We start from the raw sequence: 11,515 nt of genomic DNA, 5'->3' as shown, positions 1-11,515 counted from the left end.
TTATCCCATATAGACTCTGTTTACATGGGCTTAACTGTCCAGGTATTTTATTAGAGAACCATGTGTTTTATCCACTGACATAGTAATATTCTGCTTTTGTTTGGGAAAAAAGTACTTTTCTATTGGAATCCAAGTTGAAAGGATTTGTTGGGCAAAAACATAGAAACCTTGATACTTTCTACACAGAAGTACTATTAAATAACTAATTTGTTGACAGAAACTCAGGCAATATTCTTACCCATTTCAGCTATACTATTGTTTCTTCTGCATTAGCACTGTTTTGGAAATATAAGTATTAGTTCACATGGAGTTAACATTGTGTCTTCCTATTCATTGAATGGGCAAATTATTTAGTAGCTGCCATACTTATATATTACAGTGGAATCTTAATATCCAAATTGCAAGATGGCTATTGTAATTAGGCCAAATTACTAACTCCTGATTTTTTTAAAAATTAATATAGCTCTCTTAAATGCAATACAGTTACTAATATTAATGCTCTAGTAGTTTAAAAATAGCTTTGCCGTTGACCCCTCAGAAAAAAATGAATGCATAAATCAACTTGAGATACCTTAAAATAGAGATGAGTAACTACTTTCAGGAGCAGCATGACACAGAGAAGGAAAAAAAACGCAAGCCGAAAGACAGTTTATAAGCTCCAAAGAAGAGGCATCATTTATCCTATAGTAAAATAACCATGCTCATACTTAGACATTTATCTAATACATGTTGTACATTCTTTAAAATAGAATGTGAGATTCTGGGCTGTGTAGAAGTAGGTACGCCCCTGCCACCATATTTTTTTTATTACAAGATTGAGAAAGAAACAGGTACTTAAGATGATCTGACTGGTAGGGTCTCAGATGACAGCTTTGTTTGAAAATCATTTTCTACTGAATTTCCAAATTTTGTGTTTTAAATATTTATCTCCTTATCTCATTTTGTTTTTACCTAATGAAATTTATAAATTTATCTAAATGCCTATACTCTGTAAATACCCATCCTGTTATTTTTCTCTACAACTCCTTTTACATCAAGGGTTCCTAGAAAATACGCTATTGTTGCACAGTAAAGTCTTATATTTTAGAATTATACCTTCAATTCAGAGTTAGAGAGCTTTTTTCCCTGTTCTGGCAGGTTAGCCGATTCAGGATGTCCGACAGAAAATTATAGCCATTCATCAATGAAGGCGAGGGAGTCATCTTTTATTGTAAAACCTTAGGCTTCTGGATGACTGTAAACTATCATAGACAGAATTACTCCCATGTACTCCTTGGGGGCTTGTTGCTTCTCAGAAAAGAAAAACAGAGATAGTAAAGTTTGTTTGTTTCTTAACCACTGTCTACCTAGAGACTTGAAATATCCCCTTGCTTTAGACTTCGAGTTTTTAGGCCCTTCTCTTGAAGAAAGTATTAAATTGTGGGATTCAAATTGGAATGACTTATAATGTGATCTAGTCTAATATTGAAGCTACACTGTGGTATAGGCCCAGGGAAGGTATTAGTTTATGCATGGATGTGATGATTTTTTTACTGGGAGACTAAACGGGCAAGATAGAGGGTTTCCTTTTGCTTTTGTTTCTATATTATTTATTTATTTATTTATTTGTCTTTTTCTCAGTAGGTGAGCTCATATCACAGGGCAACTTATCTAGTGAGCGACCAGAAAACAAAAAATGCACCACAGAGGTTCCTCCACTTGCAACACAGGAGATACTTCCCATTTTCTAGGAGGGCTCTGGGTATGACAATCTAACCCTTTTATTCCATTAATTGGGCTGATAAAATAGCAGGGAAAGTTAATGACTTTGTTAAGAATGATTGATACATTATCGCCTAATATTCCACCTTCCTCACCACAACTATCTTTATCCCCAAGTTTTTTCAAATCTAGATTTTTAGAACCTATAAGAACACATTGTGCCATCATAAACCAAAGAGAAATATCACTTATTAATAAATAAATAAGTAAATAGTAACTTAAAATGAATTTAAAATTCTATCCCTAAAAAGGGTATGTCTTCTTTTAAGGGAATTTTTTTTCAATTTTTTATAAACATATAATGTATTTTTATCCCCAGGGGTACAGGTCTGTGAATCGCCAGGTTTACACACTTCACAGCACTCACCATAGCACATACCCTCCCCAATGTCCATAACCCCACCCTCCTCTCTCAACCCCCTGTCCCCCTAGCAACCCACAGTTTCTTTTCTGAGATTAAGAGTCACTTACGGTTTGTCTCCCTCCCAATCCCATCTTCTTTCATTTATTCTTCTCCTACCCTCTTAACCCCCCCATGTTGCATCTCAACTTCCTCATATCAGGGAGATCATATGATAGTTGTCTTTTTCCGATTGACTTATTTCGCTAAGCATGATACCCTCTAGTTCCATCCACGTCATCGCAAATGGCAAGATTTCATTTCTTTTGATGGCTGCATAGTATTCCATTGTGTATATATACCACCTCTTCTTTATCCATTCATCTGTGGATGGACATCTAGGATCTTTCCATAGTTTGGCTATTGTAGACATTGCTGCTATAAACATTCGGGTGCACATGCCCTTTCGGATCACTACGTTTGTATCTTTAGGGTAAATACCCAGTAGTGCAATTGCTGGGTCATAGGGTAGTTCTATTTTCAACAATTTGAGGAACCTGCATGCTGTTTTCCAGAGTGGTTGCACCAGCTTGCATTCCCACCAATGGGAAGCGTAGGAGGGTTCCCCTTTCTTCGCATCCTCGCCAGCATCTGTCATTTCCTGACTTGTTAATTTTAGCCATTCTGACTGGTGTGAGGTGATATCTCATTGTGGTTTTGATTTGTATTTCCCTGATGCCAAGTGATGTGGAGCACTTTTTCATGTGTCTGTTGGCCATCTGGATGTCTTCTTTGCAGAAATGTCTGTTCATGTCTTCTGCCCATTTCTTGATTGGATTATTTGTTCTTTGGGTGTTGAGTTTGCTAAGTTCTTTATAGATTCTGGACACTAGCCATTTATCTGATATGTCGTTTGCAAATATTTTCTCCCATTCTGTCAGTTGTCTTTTGGTTTTGTTAACATTTCCTTTGCTGTGCAAAAGCTTTTGATCTTGATAAAATCCCAATAGTTCATTTTTGCCCTTGCTTCCCTTGCCTTTGGCGATGTTCCTAGGAAGACGTTGCTGCGGCTGAGGTCAAAGAGGTTGCTGCCTGTGTTCTCCTCAAAGATGTTGATGGATTCCTTTCTCACATTGAGGTCCTTCATCCATTTTGAGTCTATTTTCGTGTGTGGTGTAAGGAAATGATCCAATTTCATTTTTCTGCATGTGGCTGTCCAATTTTCCCAACACCATTTATTGAAGAGGCTGTCTTTTTTCCATTGGACATTCTTTCCTGCTTTGTCGAAGATTAGTGGACCATAGAGTTGAGGGTCTATTTCTGGGCTCTCTATTCTGTTCCATTGATCTATGTGTCCGTTTTTGTGCCAGTACCATGCTGTCTTGATGATGACAGCTTTGTAATAGAGCTTGAAGTCCGGAATTGTGATGCCACCAACTTTGGCTTTCTTTTTCAATATTCCTTTGGCTATTCGAGGTCTTTTCTGATTCCATATAAATTTTAAGATTATTTGTTCCATTTGTTGAAAAAAATGGATGGTATTTTGATAGGAATTGCATTAAATGTGTAGATTGCTTTAAGTAGCATAGACATTTTCACAATATTTGTTCTTCCAATCCAGGAGCATGGAACATTTTTCCATTTCTTTGTGTCTTCCTCAATTTCTTTCAGGAGTACTTTATAGTTTTCGGAATATAGTTTCTTAGCCTCTTTGCTTAGGTTTATTCCTAGGTTCTTATAGTTTTGTGTGCAATTGTAAATGGTATTGAATCCTTAATTTCTCTTTCTTCTGTCTTGTTGTTGGTGTAGAGAAATGCAACTGATTTCTGTGCATTGATTTTATATCCTGACACTTTACTGAATTCCTGTACAAGTTCCAGCACTTTTGGAGTGGAGTCTTTTGGGTTTTCCACATATAGTATCATATCATCTGCGAAGAGTGATAGTTTGACTTCTTCTTTGCCGATTTGGATGCCTTTAATTTCCTTTTGTGGTCTGATTGCTGAGGCTAGGACTTCTAGTACTATGTTGAATAGCATTGGTGATAATGGACATCCCTGCCGTGTTCCCGACCTTAGCGGAAAAGCTTTAGTTTTTCTCCATTGAGAATGATATTTGCGGTGGGTTTTTCATAGATGGCTTTGATAATATTGAGGTATGTGCCCTCTATCCCTACACTTTGAAGAGTTTTGATCAGGAAGGGATGCTGTACTTTGTCAAATGCTTTTTCAGCATCTATTGAGAGCATCATCTGATTCTTGTTATTTTTTTTATTAATGTGTTGTATCACATTGATTTACGGATGTTGAACCAACGTTGCAGCCCTGGAATAAATCCCACTTGGTCGTGGTGAATAATCCTTTTAATGTACTGTTGAATCCTATTGACTAGTATTTTGGTGAGAATTTTTATATCTGTGTTCATCAAGGATATTGGTCTGTAGTTCTCTTTTTTGATGGGATCCTTGTCTGGTTTTGGGATCAAGGTGATGCTGGCCTCATAAAATGAGTTGGGAAGTTTTCCTTCCATTTCTATTTTTTGGAACAGTTTCAGGAGAATAGGAATTGGTTCTTCTTTAAATGTTTGGTAGAATTCCCCCGGGAAGCCGTCTGGCCCTGGGCTTTTGTTTGTTTGGAGATTTTTGATGACTGTTTCAATCTCCTTACTGGTTATGGGTCTGTTCAGGTTTTCTATTTCTTCCTGGTTCAGTTGTGGTAGTTTATATGCCTCTAGGAATGCATCCATTTCTTCCAGATTGTCAAATTTGTTGGTGTAGAGTTGCTCATAGTATGTTCTTATAATGGTCTGTATTTCTTTGGTGTTAGTTGTGATCTCTCCTCTTTCATTCAGTGATTTTATTTATTTGGGTCCTTTCTCTTTTCTTTTTGATAAGTCTGGCCAGGGGTTTATCAATTATTAATTCTTTCAAAGAACGACCTCCTAGTTTTGTTGATTTGTTCTATTGTTTTTTTTTTTTTGGCTTCTATTTCATTGATTTCTGCTCTGATCTTTATGATTTCTCTTCTCCTGCTGCGTTTAGGCTTTCTTTGTTGTTTTTGCTCCAGCTCCTTAAGGTGTAGGGTTAGGTTGTGTACTTGAGACCTTTCTTGTTACTTGAGAAAGGCTTGTACCACTATATATTTTCCTCTCAGGACTGCCTTTGCTGTGTCCCACAGATTTTGAACCGTTGTGTTTTCATTATCATTTGTTTCCATGAATTTTTTCAATTCTTCTTTAATTTCCTGGTTGACCCATTCATTCTTTAGAAGGATGCTGTTTAGTTGCCATGTATTTGGATTCTTTCCAAATTTCCTCTCATGATTGAGTTCTAGCTTCAGAGCATTGTGGTCTGAAAATATGCAGGGGATGATCCCAATCTTTTGATACTGGTTGAGACCTGATTTAGGACCCAGGATGTGATCTATTCTCGAGAATGTTCCATGTGCACTATAGAAGAATATGTATTTTGTTGCTTTGCGATGAAATGTTCTGAATATATCTGTGATGTCCATCTGGTCCAGTGTGTCATTTAAGGCCTTTATTTCCTTTTTGATCTTTTGCTTGGATGATCTGTCCATTTCAGTGAGGGGAGTGTTAATGTCCCCTACTATTATTGTATGATTGTCAATGTATTTCTTTGATTTTGTTATTAATTGGTTTATATAGTTGGCTGCTCCCATGTTAGGGGCATAGATATTTAAAATTGTTGATCTTCTTGTTGGACAGACCCTTTGAATATGATATAGTGTCCTTCTTCATCTCTTATTATAGTCTTTGGCTTGAAATCTAATTGATCTGATATAAGGATTGCCACTCCTGCTTTCTTCTGATGTCCATTAGCATGGGAAATCGTTTTTACACAATCCCTTCCCCCTCACTTTAAATCCTCTCACTTTAAATCTGGAGGTGACCTTGGTTTTAAAATGAGTTTCTTGTAGGCAACATATAGATGGGTTTTGGTTTTTTATCCATTCTGATACCCTGTGTCTTTTGATTGGGGCCTTTAGCCCATTAACATTCAGGGTAACTATTGAGAGATATGAATTTAGTGCCATTGTATCACTTGTAAGGTGACTGTTACTGTATATTGTCTCTGTTCCTTTCTGATCTACTACTTTTAGGCTCTCTCATTGCTTAGTGAACCCCTTTCAATATTTCCTGTAGAGCTGGTTCGGTGTTTGCAAATTCTTTCAGTTTGTGTTTGTCCTGGAAGCTTTTAATCTCTCCTTCTATTTTCAATGATAGCCTAGCTGGATATAGTATTCTTGGCTGCATGTTTTTCTTGTTTAGTGCTCTCAATATATCATGCCAGCTCTTTCTAGCATGCCAGGTCTCTGTTTAAAGGAATTTTTAAACATTTTGTGTAAAAACTAATTTTATTTCAGGTTAGATAGTTCCTAAACTGAAAGGTTCACTAATTTTGTTATTAAACTATAGGAATATAAATATTACTGTTAAAAAATATTACCATATATCATAAATGATACTTAAAATGAAATAGTTAAATTTTCCACTCCTGTATTCTAGAGACACCAGGGAATAAAAACTCTGTAAAACCAGGATGGGAGGGAAAGACAGTAAAGAGTAAATGCCTTATATGTATCTGACCAAGAAAACAAAACTTAAGCTAACTGCAAGACAAGATCCTCAGAAATTCAATTTAGACAAATAGCATTAATGGATGTTATTTATCAAGAGATGACTGCTGACATACTTACTTTTTCAGGTATTAGAAAACATTCTACTGTGTATTTGGCCTATCAACTCAAGATTTGTTCTTCCCTATAGGTGTTTTGCAGGTTAAAAAAAAATCTTTTTAAACACTTATTCAACAACTGTATATTATGTCTGAAGTAGAGGACACTCAAATAAGAGCAAAAGAGACAACCACCCCTACCTTTAGAGAGTTATATTCAAGAAGATGTAATAGTTATATTTTTTTCATGTATATGGGCAACGGTATAAGATAATGCATTTATTGGGGCACCTGGGTGGCTCAGTGGGTTAAAGCCTCTTTCTTCAGCTCAGGTCCTGATCTCAAGGTCCTCAGATTGAGCCCTGCATCAGGCTCTCTGCTCAGCAGGAAGCCTGTTTCCCCCTCTCTCTCTGCCTGCCTTTCTGCCTATTTGTGATCTCTATCAAATAAATAAATAAAATCTAAAAAAAATAATGCATTTATTGTTTCATTTTGACTATGGAAAACATATTATTATACATAATAATAATGTATACATAATAATGTATATATGACCTTTTTCCTAGTTCAAATATTTTTCGCTCCTACTTCTATTTATTATTTATCACCATTATAATGGTGATATTGTCTTCAAATGCTTCTTGTATTCTTGGGGACTGTTTAAATTCTTTACGAAACAAGGTGAACTAAAATATACAAAAATCAGTCTGAGCAATATTTCCCCTAATTTAAGAATCAAAGTAAATCAAACTCACTGAAAATTTAGACTTCTTATAATCTTAGACATTAACATTTTGAAACTACACAAACATATATTTAAATCAAAGAAAGAGGATGATTTGTGATTAAAAAAAACCTCTTAACACTACAGAAGTTGAGAGAACTGGGATTATTTATTTCTCTTTCTTTAGTTTTATATGTAATAACTTAAAGACCATGCCCTGTCTAGGTCACAAATTATAAAATCTATTTTATCAAATGGGATGTATATATTTTATAAATGTTTTAGTTTTTTTGCTCATATATGCTTATCAATTAATTAATTATTTTGCTCTCATTAGGTATCAGGATTTTCCCCAAGTTTCTTCCAAACCTTGTTAACTTAATTGTCTATTACATTTAATTTTATTAGTTATTATTGCTATTTTTAAAGAGAGAGAGTGAGAAAGCAGAGGAAGGGGCAGAAGGAGAGGAAGAAAGGGAGAATCTTACATAGACTCTATGTCCACTGCAGAGTCTGATCTGGACCCTGAGATTATGACCTGAGCCAAATCAAGAGTCAGATGCTTAAATGACTGAGCCACCAAGGCACCCCTAATTTTATTAGTCATTAACCAAAAGTAATCCTATCTGATAAACAGTATTACTACCCTCATAGGATAGATGAAGGAACTGGCGACAAGGGAAATTAAGTCACTTGAGCAAGTTATCACAGTCAGTAAAAGATGGTCCTTAGATTTTGAACACAGACAGACATCACAGCTGAAAGACTTAATCACCACAGAACTACAAGATTCATTCTGCATGGAATGTGAAAAAAATATGTTATCATGTTTTTATGGAGATAAAAGTAAAAAAATGTTTAGTGCAAATGGACATTAAAAAGTTTAGTCCAAGTGGATTTTAGAGCAAGAAGAAAACCTCTCTTCAAGGGGCTTCAAGGATTTGGGTTACAGAATGAGTCTTCTCAGGAAGTTGAGAGATTATTGAGGAAGCGATATTGTACAATCACAGATTTTACAACTGGAAGATCTTTGAAAGACGACCTGTGGCCCTCCAGAGCTGCCCATATCCTTATTCTTGGAAACTTTGACTATATTAATAGGCAAAGGGGACACGATAGATGTGGTTAAGCATTTAGATCCTGAGATAGGGATATAATCTGGATTATCCAAGTATGTTTATTCTAATCTCATGATCCCTTTAAATGAGAAAAATTTACACATATAGAGTCAGAGAGATGTGATAAAACAAGAAACAGGAGAGATTTAAAGCTTGAGATGAATTTGGCCAGGCTTTCTAGATATGAATATGGTGGAAAGAGGGCACAAGCTAAGAAATCTGTGGAGAATAGAGAATGGCACTGAACTGACAACCCACAAGGAAACAAGGACATCGGTCTTACAGCAGCAAGGGAACCGAATTCTGCCAATCATCTGATTGCCAATCATCAACCATCTGGGAAAAGAAACAGATCTTCCCTTAGAACTTCCAGAAAAGAATACAGCCATCTACTACATTTGCTGTTGACCCATGTCTGACTTCGACCTACACAATTATAAAATAATAAGTTTGCATCATTTTCAGCTCCTGAATTGGTGATTTATTATGGCAGTAATAGAAAACTGGAGAAAATCCTTTCATGTAGACAGGTAAATTAGGTGTTCCTTCTATATGTAAGGGCTTATATCTTAGATATGTTCAGTGAGATTTTTACATATAACATAGCTGGAATATGGCAGTTACATCTGAAAAATTCCAGAATGACAAGTATCCATCATGGTTTTTAAGATCCTTTGGAAAAGAGATTCAAAATCTGTATCACTAATATATTCTAGGAAATAAAATTATTATTAGAAAAGCTTAAGTCTCAGTAAGAAGGATTTCGATTTTGTATAACTGAATTTTTCATAAAATTAAAGAATGTATGAGCTGGAGTCAAATTTTAAGATAATCATAATCATTTCTGTAATTTTACATATGAGGATGCTAACGTATGGGAATTGTATGTGTAAACTTAAGTTTTCCGATTTGAGGAAAGATTTTGGGAATAAGTTTTCACACTCAAAAACCTGCTTTTCCTTGGTATCCATATTTGTTTATGTTCTATCATCAGGTCATATGGGGAACTAAAACACCAGCCCCATAAGTGGCTTCTCAGCCCTTGAATATATAGCTTGTTTAAAGAATCAAATACTAAAGGAAAGTGTGAACCTGAATTCCACCAGAGAAAACTATTGTAATGATTATTATGAACATGATTCATTGTATCATCACTAAGATGGGAACAGCAACCTGTATTACAAGGGCTACATGGCCTGCACTTCTCACACCATATTTTAGAAACCTTAAATCCAAATGTGACAGGTATGTATAAAGAGAATTGATTTAAGCTCCCTTAAAAATGCAAATGCATTCATAACTTTAAGTTTGCACATATATTCCACCACTGATCTGGACTTCTAAACAGTTTCAATATTCATTCAAACCTTTATTTATGGAATTTCCATACTTATTTTATATAAGGGGGTGCAGTTTTGTTATTGGATACACAAATGTAACCTTAGTAAACTTACATATATGGAAGAAGAGCTTAGTAAATCATCCTTGACATATAATAAAATCTTTATAGAATAACAATGGAAAGACAAATGGTAATCAACATACTTTTGTCTTCATTTTCTTCCTATCACTGATAACAAATCCAAAATGTATTCTTTCCTCTAGCTTATACATGGAATGAGTACTTGGGAAAGTTAGGGCTTGGCATTCCAGTTGTAGGTTTCTTGAAACTCATCATTATTCCCATTAATTAATGCAGGTATTTAACATAAAACCAGATTGGAATCCAGTGGTAAATCACTTCCACACTCATAACTGCAATTCTTTTTGAGAGAATTGGGTCAGGAAAAGTTCTTAATGATAATTTAGGTTCAAAGTCCTTGGTGTTCTGGTCAAAGTCACTCTAAGTATACAAGATTGCCTCCTATTTGAGGCACTATTTCTCTTTGAATAGAAGACTGTGTTTTTATTTTAAACTAATCAGGGCGATTTATAGATGCTATGAATTATCTCTGCAACAGAATTAGATAGTGACTTTATAGTGACACTTGATGCTTCTTAAATTTTCTAAAGTAGGCCATAAATCAGATAATCTCATAGAAATTTTTAGTCCTTAGAATCACAATCTTATAAAAAATATATTACAGAACTTGTTTATTCCTCTACTACTATTATTTATTTGTATAGCCAACTAATTGTCAATACGTTCTGAGAGAGAGGGAGAGGGAGAGATAGGAAGGGAGAGAGAACTGTTACTTCCAAAAGACTTAGATCATCTTTGTGATTGGTAAGTGAATTCCAAAGGCAATTTGCAGCTTGAGAAATTTTGATGTTGCTGGTGATTGTGGTGCCATTTAACGATGATGACAATGATTATGACAGCAGTAACAGAAGATATTATTCATGAAATGCCTGTTTGGGCCAGGCTTTCCCACACTACATCTCATGTAAGAGTAAATTCAGTGATGGAAAAATATAGTATAAAGGAATTAGACTGATTATGGAGATAAAACAAAGAAAATCATATCTAAATCTCATTCAAAAAGTGAGATAATACAAATGCCAAAAAAAAAAAAAAAATCCGTAAAGGAAAATCTATCAATATAGAACTACATTAGTTTTATTTCTAAAACATCATTGGTGAAAAGGAAAAGAAAAAAGTAAAATCATGTTAAATATTTTATCTAATAGGAAAGGTATCAGGAGTAATGCATTTTTTAAAGTAGTTAGGGAAATCATGGTTATAAAATTTCAGATTTCAGTAATAGGAACACATGCATAATTTTCAAGGTATTACTCAAGAGACAAATTAGAGGAGGATGAAAAAAAGCAAAGAAACATTAAAAGTAGGTAGGATCAGGGCTCCTGGGTGACACAGTTAGTTAAGGAATGACTATTGGCTTCAGCTGGGATCCTGATCTTAGGGTCATGAGATC

This window comes from Lontra canadensis, unplaced genomic scaffold, assembly GCF_010015895.1.
Source record: "Lontra canadensis isolate GAN:19392208 unplaced genomic scaffold, GSC_riverotter_1.0 scaffold53, whole genome shotgun sequence".
Classification (NCBI taxonomy): Eukaryota; Metazoa; Chordata; class Mammalia; order Carnivora; family Mustelidae; genus Lontra; species Lontra canadensis.
This window is presented reverse-complemented; position numbering follows the sequence as displayed.